The sequence below is a fragment of the Tamandua tetradactyla genome, chromosome 12 (assembly GCF_023851605.1).
Source record: "Tamandua tetradactyla isolate mTamTet1 chromosome 12, mTamTet1.pri, whole genome shotgun sequence".
Classification (NCBI taxonomy): Eukaryota; Metazoa; Chordata; class Mammalia; order Pilosa; family Myrmecophagidae; genus Tamandua; species Tamandua tetradactyla.
In genome coordinates this window covers 23,177,928-23,188,025 of record NC_135338.1, presented here as the reverse complement: position 1 = coordinate 23,188,025, position 10,098 = coordinate 23,177,928, and the positions used below count along the sequence as shown (strand labels likewise).

Sequence of the window (10,098 nt, the reverse complement as noted above, 5' to 3'; positions counted from 1 at the left end):
ATGGAACGGAAAGCCATACCCAGTGAAGCCTGGATTCCTCTAGAAGAGTATATATGTGTACAAGATGTGGTTGGCCTAAGATATTTTCTAAAATAATCAAAACAGATTGTAGGAGCTTTCTTTTTTTATAATGCAAAGCCAATTTAAGCAATAAAATATGTGGTGGTGTCATATGGAGGCATACAGTATATATGTCATCATTGAATACTGGTTATGCTTCCAAGGTCTGATCTGAATGATAATGGAATGGAGGAGGAATATTCTCCAAAGGGATGCTGGGCTGAAAAAACATTTTGTTTACAGCACCTAGCATGTAGTCCAGGATTTTTTTCTTTTTTTTTTAATGAGGGAACTCAACGATGGTAAGGCTGTGGTATGACCTATACTCTCCTAAACTGCTGATAGAAGTATAGTATTATAATGGTTCTGAAAAACAATTTGGACTTATATCAAGACACTTTAAAGTGTTAACAAACTTTGTCCCAATAATCCCAACTTTATAAATCTTTCCTAGGAGACAGTTAGCAGCATATTAAAGATTTATGCTAAAAAATGTGCATGGAAGTGAACATAGAAATATATAGAAAAGATTAAATATAGATATAGATAGAAATATAGAAAATACAGAATATAGAAAAGGTCAAATTAGCCATGCCACATTCTTATGATGCAATATTATTCAATATTTAAAACTCATATTGTTGAGGAAAATTTACAAAAATAAAAAGGTGTTGATGAAGTAATAGTATATAAAAACAGGAGGCCAGAGAACTCTGTATATGTGGTTTGAACCTGATATTGCAAAAAATGAACATTTAATATATATATTCCAAATGCCTGGTGGGTTGCAGGTGAATTTTATTCTCTTATTCTCTCGACTTTCCAAATTATGCCAAATACAAAGAAGTGTATTTTTAAAATGCATGTGAATTATTGGATAATAGAAAATGACATGAACATATTTGTCATATTCTGTAAGAATATGATCTTAGGATAGCAAGAACAATTCTATAGTCTGCTATCCATTTCTTTGCTTATTCATAAAGTCTGCAGACTTGTGAACTTTAAAAATGTCTCCATTTTTCTTATCTTCCTAAGCTGATAGATCATGGCTGGATAAAATTCCAGTGTCAGCAGCTAGGACAGCCTGCTGGGCGTTAGTTGTAAATTGGGCAGTCTTGAGCTGTACCTCAGACATGTTTGAAAACTATGGGAAAAGACTGATTTGATTTCTGAGAATTTAAGGACCAAATTATGTGTAATGATACAACATGTTCCTTTTGAAAAAACATAAAATAGTATGACGCTATTACATTTTCTCTCAAGTCCTCCTGAAGCTAAATGGGCTGAGCTTTTTCCAGCTTCTTCTTTTTCTTTCTACCCAACATACGTGGGCTAATGGGGGAAATGGGAAGGAATGAAAGAAGAGAAGGAATTACTGCCTAAGAAGTTGCTTAATATATTAATAAGTGAAGATGAGATGCTTTACTTTTCCAGAGTTCTTTAATATATGTCATCTCATTTGATCATCCAAACAATCCCATGAAGGAATCCGAATAGGCATTATTATCTCAAGTTGTGTGAATTAAGTCCGGATGGATGAAATCACTTACCCAAAGAATCCAGCCCTTTGTGCCCCACTTACAGTCTCTGAAGACATTTGACCCATTCTTCCTTCCTTCTTTCCTTGCTTCCTTCCTTTCTGGTTGTTATTCTGCTGTTCTTAGACCTTAAGTGCTTAGGTCTGAGTCAGTTAAAATCTCTCAGCTCATGACACATTACACCATTTGTCCATGTGAGGCTGGGCCATTGTCTTATTTATTGATTGATCCATTCTTATTCCTAAAGCAATTCCCCTAGCTCCCCCCTCACTGAGGCAATTACAATGTTTTTAACGTAAGTATTTTTTATGAGGCATATATATTGTTTTTGTGTGCATAAATTTTTAATTGGCATAAAGAGTTTGGCATTATAGTTTTCATTCTGTTTTTATGATCTGTTCATGTTGCTAGGTGTTCATCACATCCAATGATTCTCACTGCCACATCCATGGGTGTGGGTCCCTGACATTTGTCCATCCTTTCTCACATCCTGGTGCCCAGGAAAGCACATGTGGGCAGAGCTGCATGCCCTTGCTCATTGCTGAGTTGCAAAATCCTGCCTGTGTGTGCATGGCAATAAAGCATGAGCTCTCCCAGAAAAACTGCATATCCAAGTATGCCAAAGTTCAATTCTAAAATAACCACTTGACTACATGGCCCTAAATTTCTTCTGCCTACCGTTCCCTACTAGGAAAAGTTCAGTTCTCGATATGTCTCCAGATGACACATAAGGCCCTTTCTTACTCTGGGTGATTTTGTAACAGGGGTCAGCAAACATTTTCTGAAAAGGCCTGGAGAGTAAATGTTTTAGGTTATTTTAGCACCAAAGCAGCCATGAACCATATATAAACAAATGAACATGGCTGTGTTTTAATAAAACTTTATTTTTCAAAAAGAGGTCTCAAACCAGATTTGGCCTGTAATTTGCCAATCCCTGGTTTATAACTGAGACACACAGAAGTGAAATGGAAGTGATTAATTCTAGGAATCCTACTTGTTATCCACACCACTTGCCTTGATTTATTAGAGTGTCTTCTGGTGAGAAGCTAAGGTTATAAAACTCTCTCCTCTGCAAGCTTTCTCTTCCTGGCCTCCTCCAAGCACAGATCTATTAAAGTTGGTGGCATTTGGCCCATAGTAAGTATTCAATAAAAACTTGGATAAAAAAAAACCAATCTATACAAACACTTTGGTTTAATCTTAAAGGCCACCAGAGACCAGCCCTCACAACCCAGGAGAATTTCAAACTTGTGCTAAGGAGGAAGCAGGTTCCTGCCCACGTGTTTTCGGTGTACTCAGAGAAACATCCTGTTTCCTGGGGAGGTAGCCTCTGGCGCTGGTATCAGCTGCCCAGCATCAGCTGCTGAAAAGCCTTTTTTGGGCATACAAAATGTTTTCTAATATCTGCTCTTGAAACCTTCATTTTTCCCTTCTCAGTGCCCAGTCATGATATTATCTTTGCACAGTTCCACAGATGCTGAATAACGCTCCTGGCGAGATCCCTCTTACCCATGGGCTTCCAACCACCGCCCCGTCCAGCAACCGTGACAAGCACCACTGAAATTACAACAGACCCACTTGTCCTAGGTTAAGAACAGTAGCAACCGGGTTAACTTCTCTGTGGACTTCTCAAAGTGACCCTAGGTTCTCAGGATCTCCTATTTGGTGGTGAAGGTTCCTAGGGTGTGGGTGGCTCTAATTAAGGGGGCCAGAGTTCTGCTTTCATTATCACCAGACTGAGCTTTGAAAGCCAGTTCCAAGAAGGCAGGGGTTCTGGGCCTAGGGTTCAGCACGTATTTTTTAAAACAGGATACTTGAATTAAGGCGCTTGAATCCTGTTTCTGACACAATATGTTAAACAAAGAAAGGACAGGAGAAGAGAGAGAAGATTGGATGGTAAGGTTAGGGAGAGAAAATCTAAGTTTAAACCAAGAAGATAAGTCTGTTCTATGAATTTACATATCCAGTTTTTCCTTTAATTAACATTTGTAAAAAGTTGGAAATATAACACATGCACATGGTAAAAATTTCAGAAGGGACACATACTGGGAAGAAAGCATTCCTCGCGTCTGAAACCCTCAGTTGAAATGCTGCATACTTTTGCAGATATATCCACAGAATATGAAAAAAATTCTTAAAAAGATGCCCATAGTTTGGAATCTTGCTTTTTATTTTTTTACTTCATTTTCTATCTTGGATTGAAATGTACCATTTTCCTATTTGTTTCTATTTGTGCCACCTGTTTTATGTTCTCTTTTCTCTTCTTTTTTGCCCTACTTTTGATTAATCAACTTTTTGTTTTTGGTTTTACAATTACACCCTCCTCCTCTATTAGTTAGTTACATAATCTTTTTCTCTTTATTTTCTTAGGAATTTCCCTATAGCTACAATATGCATCCTTGTATTACTTCATTACGGTAGACAGAAAAAGATACTCAGGTCTTGATCTCCAGAACCTATAGAAATGATACCTTCTTACGTGGTGTTTGCAAGCTGACGAAATGCAATATGCCAGAAATGGGTTGCCTTTTACAATGAGGATTTATTAAGTTGAAATTTAAAGTTCTTAAGTCTTGAACATGTCCAACTCGAGGCATCAATAAGATGATTACCAGGACACTGACGACAGGCTGCTGACATCTCCTCTGTCACGTGGGAGGGTGCATGGCTCAACATCTGACTTCAGTGGCTCCCTCTCTCAGCTTCTCTGGTACTTTTCTCTGTGAACTTATCTTAATCATCTCTTAGCTTCTGTTTGTGTTTTATCCTCTTATAAAGGACTCCAGTAAGAGGATTAAGATCCTCCTTGAATGAGGCGGGTCACATCTCAATTGAAATAACCTAATCAAAGGTTCCACCTGCAACAGGTCTGCACTCGGAGGGACGGATTAAAAGAATGTGGCCTTTTCTGGGGTGCCTAACAGCTTCAAACCATCAACCTGTCAAAGGGGCTTCACAGGTAGGAGACGGGGAGGTTTTACTGGATTCCCCAGGTAGGCCCAGTGGAATCACAAGGGTCCTTAAGAGCCAAGAACCTTGCCGGGCTGTGGACAGAAGAAGCTGTGACTGTGGAAGGATGGTCAGAGAGCGGCCACAACGCTGGCTTTGATGATGGAGGAAGCAGGGCGGCACATGAGTCAAGGAGTATGGGCAGCCTCTAGAATCTGGAAAAGGCAGGGAGACAGATGCTTTCCTAGAGCTTCCGGGAAGGAACACAGCCCTGCTAACATCTTGATTTTTGCCCGGTAAGACTGTGTCAGACTTCTACTACTTAACTATAAGGTAATAAATTTGTGTTGTTTAAGTCACCATATTGTGGTAATTTCTTACAGCAGCAATAAAAATGAATAGATTTTGGTACCTGGAAGTGCAGTGTTACTATAACTGATATCTAAAAAGTGTTGGGAGGGCCGAGGTGGCTCAGCAGGCAGAGGTCTGACCTGCCATGCCAGAGACCTGGGTTCGATTCCCGGTGCTTGCCCGTGCGAAAAAAAAAAGGTAAAAAGTGTGGAAGTGGCTTTGAAAACAGGCACTGCACAGAGGCTGGGAGAATTTTGAGGGACACGATCAAAAATTAATATACTGAGGTCTAAGATAAAGGGTTACTTTCACCATTTCCCAGACTTTTTTGGGACCATAGAAATACTTTATTTTCTTTTACCCACTCCCATATTTTATGATAAATTTGTGATGTATTTTAATTTGAAATATACAGTTGGTTCTTATTTTTCATGATAGTCATATCCTATAAAGTTGCTCTAAACACTGAATTAGTAAATACTGAACCATCACCTCTAGCAGAAACACAGGGTTAGATTCCTGTGCACTCACAGAAAAAAAAGCTCACATAAAAATGCTCTCAATGAAGCAGTAAAAATTACTGCTTTTATTAAATCTCAACCCTTGAGTTCATGTCTTTTTAAACTTTTTATTTGGAAATAATTTTAGACTTACAGAAAACCTGCAGGAAAAGAACAAAGAGTTCACATATACCCTTCATCCACCTTCTCCGATTGTTAACAATTTATATAACCATAGTTAAATCATCAAAACCAGGATACTGACATTGGGGCAATACTATTAATTAAACAATGGATCTTATTAGGATTTCACCAGCTTTCCTCCCTAATGTCCTTTTTTTTCTGTTACAGGAAACCATCCAGGATACCCCATTGAACTTAGTTGTCCTGACTCCTTAAGCCTCCTCAAATCTGTGACACTTCACTGATTTTTCTTTGTTTTTCTTGACCTTTTTTGTCTTTCTTGACTCATTTTTGATGAGTACTAGTTATTTATATGGCATAAAGTTTCTCAGTTTGGATTTGTGTGGTGCTTTTCATGATCAGATTGAGGCTGTGCATTTTTGTCAAGAATATTACAAACACAAGTTGTGTAAGTACACTGTATCACGTGATACCTGGTGGTGTTATCTTGTTACCAGTGAGGTTAGCTGTGATCATTCGGTGAAGGTGGTGTCTGTAAAGTTGTCTGCTGTTTCTCCTTTTGTAACTGATAAATATTTAGGAGATACTTTGAATCTCCTAATAATTTGAATAATACAGTCTTTCTCCTCAAACATTCACCCACTTTTTTGTTTGTTTGTTTGCTTGCTTTTGCTAAAGACATCAGCAGTATATTATACGGTGAATCCAAACACATTCAAAATGGAAACTCAAAGAAGCAATTAAACTAGATTCTACTAGCATATAATGTTTAACACATTACAGCAATAAAGATGGTAATCCACGGTCTCCTATACCTACTAAAGCCAAGGTGGTAAACTCACTTTGATTGCAACAGTATCTTAAGCATAGACTATTACCATCAAAAATGATATAAACAGCCATAACAGTAATGGTAGATGAATATTTTTACTGTTTCACTGAAAACAGGACAAAACGTTAAAAGCAGTGAGTAATTACTGCGTAAACCTTTCTACATGATGTTTTGATGTTTTATTCATGGTATGTAAAAACTGAAGCTGCATGGCTTCTTAATTTAATTTTCTGTTATATTTAACATTTGTCATTACTTTGGTGCCAGAACAGGGCAATATCCTGGACTGTAAATTTTATGTTTATAAAATGGGAAAAAGAAAAAAGAGAAGAGTAGAAGAAAAACACCCTTTAGAAAAAGAGAGAATATTTACAATAAAACACTTCAACTTTAAATACTATACAAGCATCACAAAGTGTAAAGCTCTTTTAAAACAAGGGAGAAAAAAACCCTTAAACTCCCCAAGGCCCCCCAACGGAAACTATGAGAAATCTGTGTCCCCCAAAATATATGCAATAGTGCAAGGCCTTTCCTCAAACATGGAAGACCTCATTCAAGGAGAAAAAAAGATAAAAGACAGATTTAATTTTGCTCATATTGTCCAGTACGTGAAAAACAAAATACGTGCATCGTTTTCCTGTTTACTAGATAGCAACCAGTTGCGTAATTTAGAACCAATCTGCCACTGTGTTAAGTGCATTTTTTGTTTTTTCTAAAATCGAATGGAAAAGTATTCAACACTAACAAGCAGCTTTAAGTGGTTACACTTATTTACTCCACTCCTAACTCAAAAAACTTCAGAGACTGGTATGCACCAAGTGCTCCAAGCATAAAATTTGTTATCCTTTGCCATACTTGCAGTTTACTGGAACTTGCTATAAAGACAGATATCTAATAATCCAGCAGCTGTAAACTTTGCTCGCAGAATTGTTTAAAGATTCATGTAATAATAAGAGATGTCATACCAGACTTAAAACTCAGAGCCATGCAGGTGCCGACATTAGTCAAGAATTGTACAAAATGAAGTCCCCAGACCCCCAACCCGCTGCCCCAAATAGAAAATGCAAACAATTAAGAGGGGCTATTCTTTTCTCAGTATATTCACTTCAGGCTTACTTGCCATTTATGGAATTTAACTGCTTTTGAAATGTCAGTGAAAATGCACATCAAGTTGATTGACTTTTCAAAGCACCTCTCAAGTGATACGCTTCTATGTTCACCGTCAGCTTAGAGAAAAGTCAACTAGAGACTTACTCAAATGACTGACTCCATCGTTCCCTCTCTCTCCCAAACACACAAGACTCCCTCCCACAGAGAACACAAAGCTGTTAACTGAAGAATGAGGTAAAATAACATGCTAGTCAACTTTACTGATTTTAAAGATACTGCGATTTTTATACACTTCAATGATTTTTCAACATTTTGCAGCTGTTTGGCTTTCCTGCACAGCAATTCATATGCTCTACTGAACAAAATTACCAGCAAGACTGGAATGATGTATTAATAGAAGGCGCCATCATGATTATTACATTACCAGAGAATAAAAATAAAGTAAAGACACTCTTCACCGTATAACTCTTAGAGAAAAGAAAAAGGGGAGGAGGAAAGTGTTGGGCAGCCAGTGGTCCCTGTAATGCAAAAGGGCAGGGACAAACATCTTAGATATGAAGCTATTAGATCTGGTCTAATACTCAAGACCATGGCATTTGAAGTTCTGAATTGTGTTTAGTTTATGACTAAATGATTTTCTTCTGGAATATACTTGCAGTCCTGTTAAGGTTTATGTGTACACACGCATTTTAGCAAGCAGCTAAAATGCCCTCATCATTTCATCATTTCACAAACTATTCTCTATGGAGATGATTTTTTTCCCCTGTTGCCTCCTGATGCAGATGGTAATGTTAATGAGGAGTTCCGAGTAACAAATAGAGCATTTTGATGAGCACATAATGAGTTTCTGTTGGTTTGTATTTTGGGGAGAAGTCAAGAAAAAAGGCGAGATTCACCAATTACATTGCACTATTTGTGTTTCCAACATTAATAGGCAAAAACAGTAACACAAACAAAACGTGCAGCAGAGGATTATTTTATGCAAAGGGCCTGAATTCAGCTGGACATGTCCTTTTACGTTTATTTTGTTGTAGAAGGTTTGAGATATAGTTATCTCTCAGTCCTTCATTCTCCAAGTCTAGATTTATAAATTACACTGTGAATCCTGTTGTGAAATTGGGGAAATAATGTCCGTCTCAATTTAACTAATAACCAAAGTTACTTTTGAAAGAAGTGACCAAAAATGCTGTGTCATGCTCCAAAGCAAAAATAAATAAATACATAACAAGAACGCCAGCATGACAAATAATGTACTACTTCATTTTCATCAATATTATGTGGCAAGGTACCAAAAAAAGTTAATGACTGTCTGAATAGCAGATTATTCTATGGTTGTCAGATTCATTCTGTCCAGTATCTCCCTCTGCCTGGCCTGGGTCTTTAGAGAAGGAATCCGGGTCACCCTCTAGGCCACTGCTCATGCACACAAGGTGGCTGAGAATGAAGTTCTGGTTTAGCTTCAACTCTCGGCTGTGAGACTGGTGCTTTAACATGGGGTGGAATTCGGGAGGATGAAATAGGGCCACTAGGAAGCAGGTGCTTACTGATCACTGAAGCCCAGGAGAAAACCTTTTGGGTTTCTTGTAACCCAGAAACCTGTTCTGCAGGAGGAGGAGAACTAGACTTCTCCTTCAATTCTTCTACGAGTCTACTTCTCTAATTCTTCTAAATTCTTCTCCTTCTCTTGAGGTTTCAGCTCTCCAGTCTTTGTTTCAGATTCTGGCTCAGGCTCAGGCTCTTGAGGGGATTCTTCCAAAGCCTCCTCTATACCATTAGTCACAGGGTGAGCCCCATAGTAACCATTGTTGGCATTTTCTTGCACAGGTTCAGGAGATGGTTTCTTCTTGTTATTTTTCTACTTCATCTTCTGAGTCTTCATCAGGTTCTGGTTCAGAATCACTATACACTTAATCTTAACAAAACATATCATTGTGAACATAAGACTTATTTAGGGACGGACCACGGTGGCTCAGCAGGCAGTGTTCTCACCTGCCATGCCAGAGACCTGGGTTCGATTCCCAGTGCCTGCCGTTGCAAAAAAGAAAGAAAAAGAAAACTTATTTGGAACAGATTCTTCAGGACCAGAACAAAGGTTTGCATAAACTTCCTCTCTGGCTCTCCAACAAACCCATGACCTGGGCAAATATTTCCTCACTCCAGGTTGCATGAGCATCCACATGATGAATTTCAATATGACATTCACTGAAGTTCAGCTATAATCATTTGTGTTGTAGATCATTTTAGCTAAAAACAGCTTCCTGGGGTTTTCCATTAGCATCTACTCCACCATGAATATAGAAAGAATTCCTGCCATAAAATCTGTGTAAATATTCTGGAGTCTTTGGCAAAGTATAATACTGCCCACAACTCTTGCCCTATAAGCAGCAGACTGGTCTTTTCCATAACCATTTATTTGCTACACAATGTCAAAAGCTGTCACGTCAGCTGAAGGAAATTTTCACCCAACAAAATATGACCCCACATTTGAGAGCGTGCAATAAGTCCTGCTCTGTGACAATTAAAAGCCCCACAAGCAAAATGCATAGACTCTGTGAATCCTTTCTCATCTTACTGGGTCCCCAGGCACTGATTTTAACATCCATTAGTGGAC

The 10,098-nt window shown here is 38.2% G+C and overlaps 1 pseudogene; it reads right to left on the bottom strand.

The window, feature by feature from the left end:
* Window positions 1-8,678: 8,678 nt before the first annotated feature.
* LOC143651385 (ras GTPase-activating protein-binding protein 2-like) lies at window positions 8,679-9,896 on the bottom strand (annotated as a pseudogene).
* Window positions 9,897-10,098: the final 202 nt, after the last annotated feature.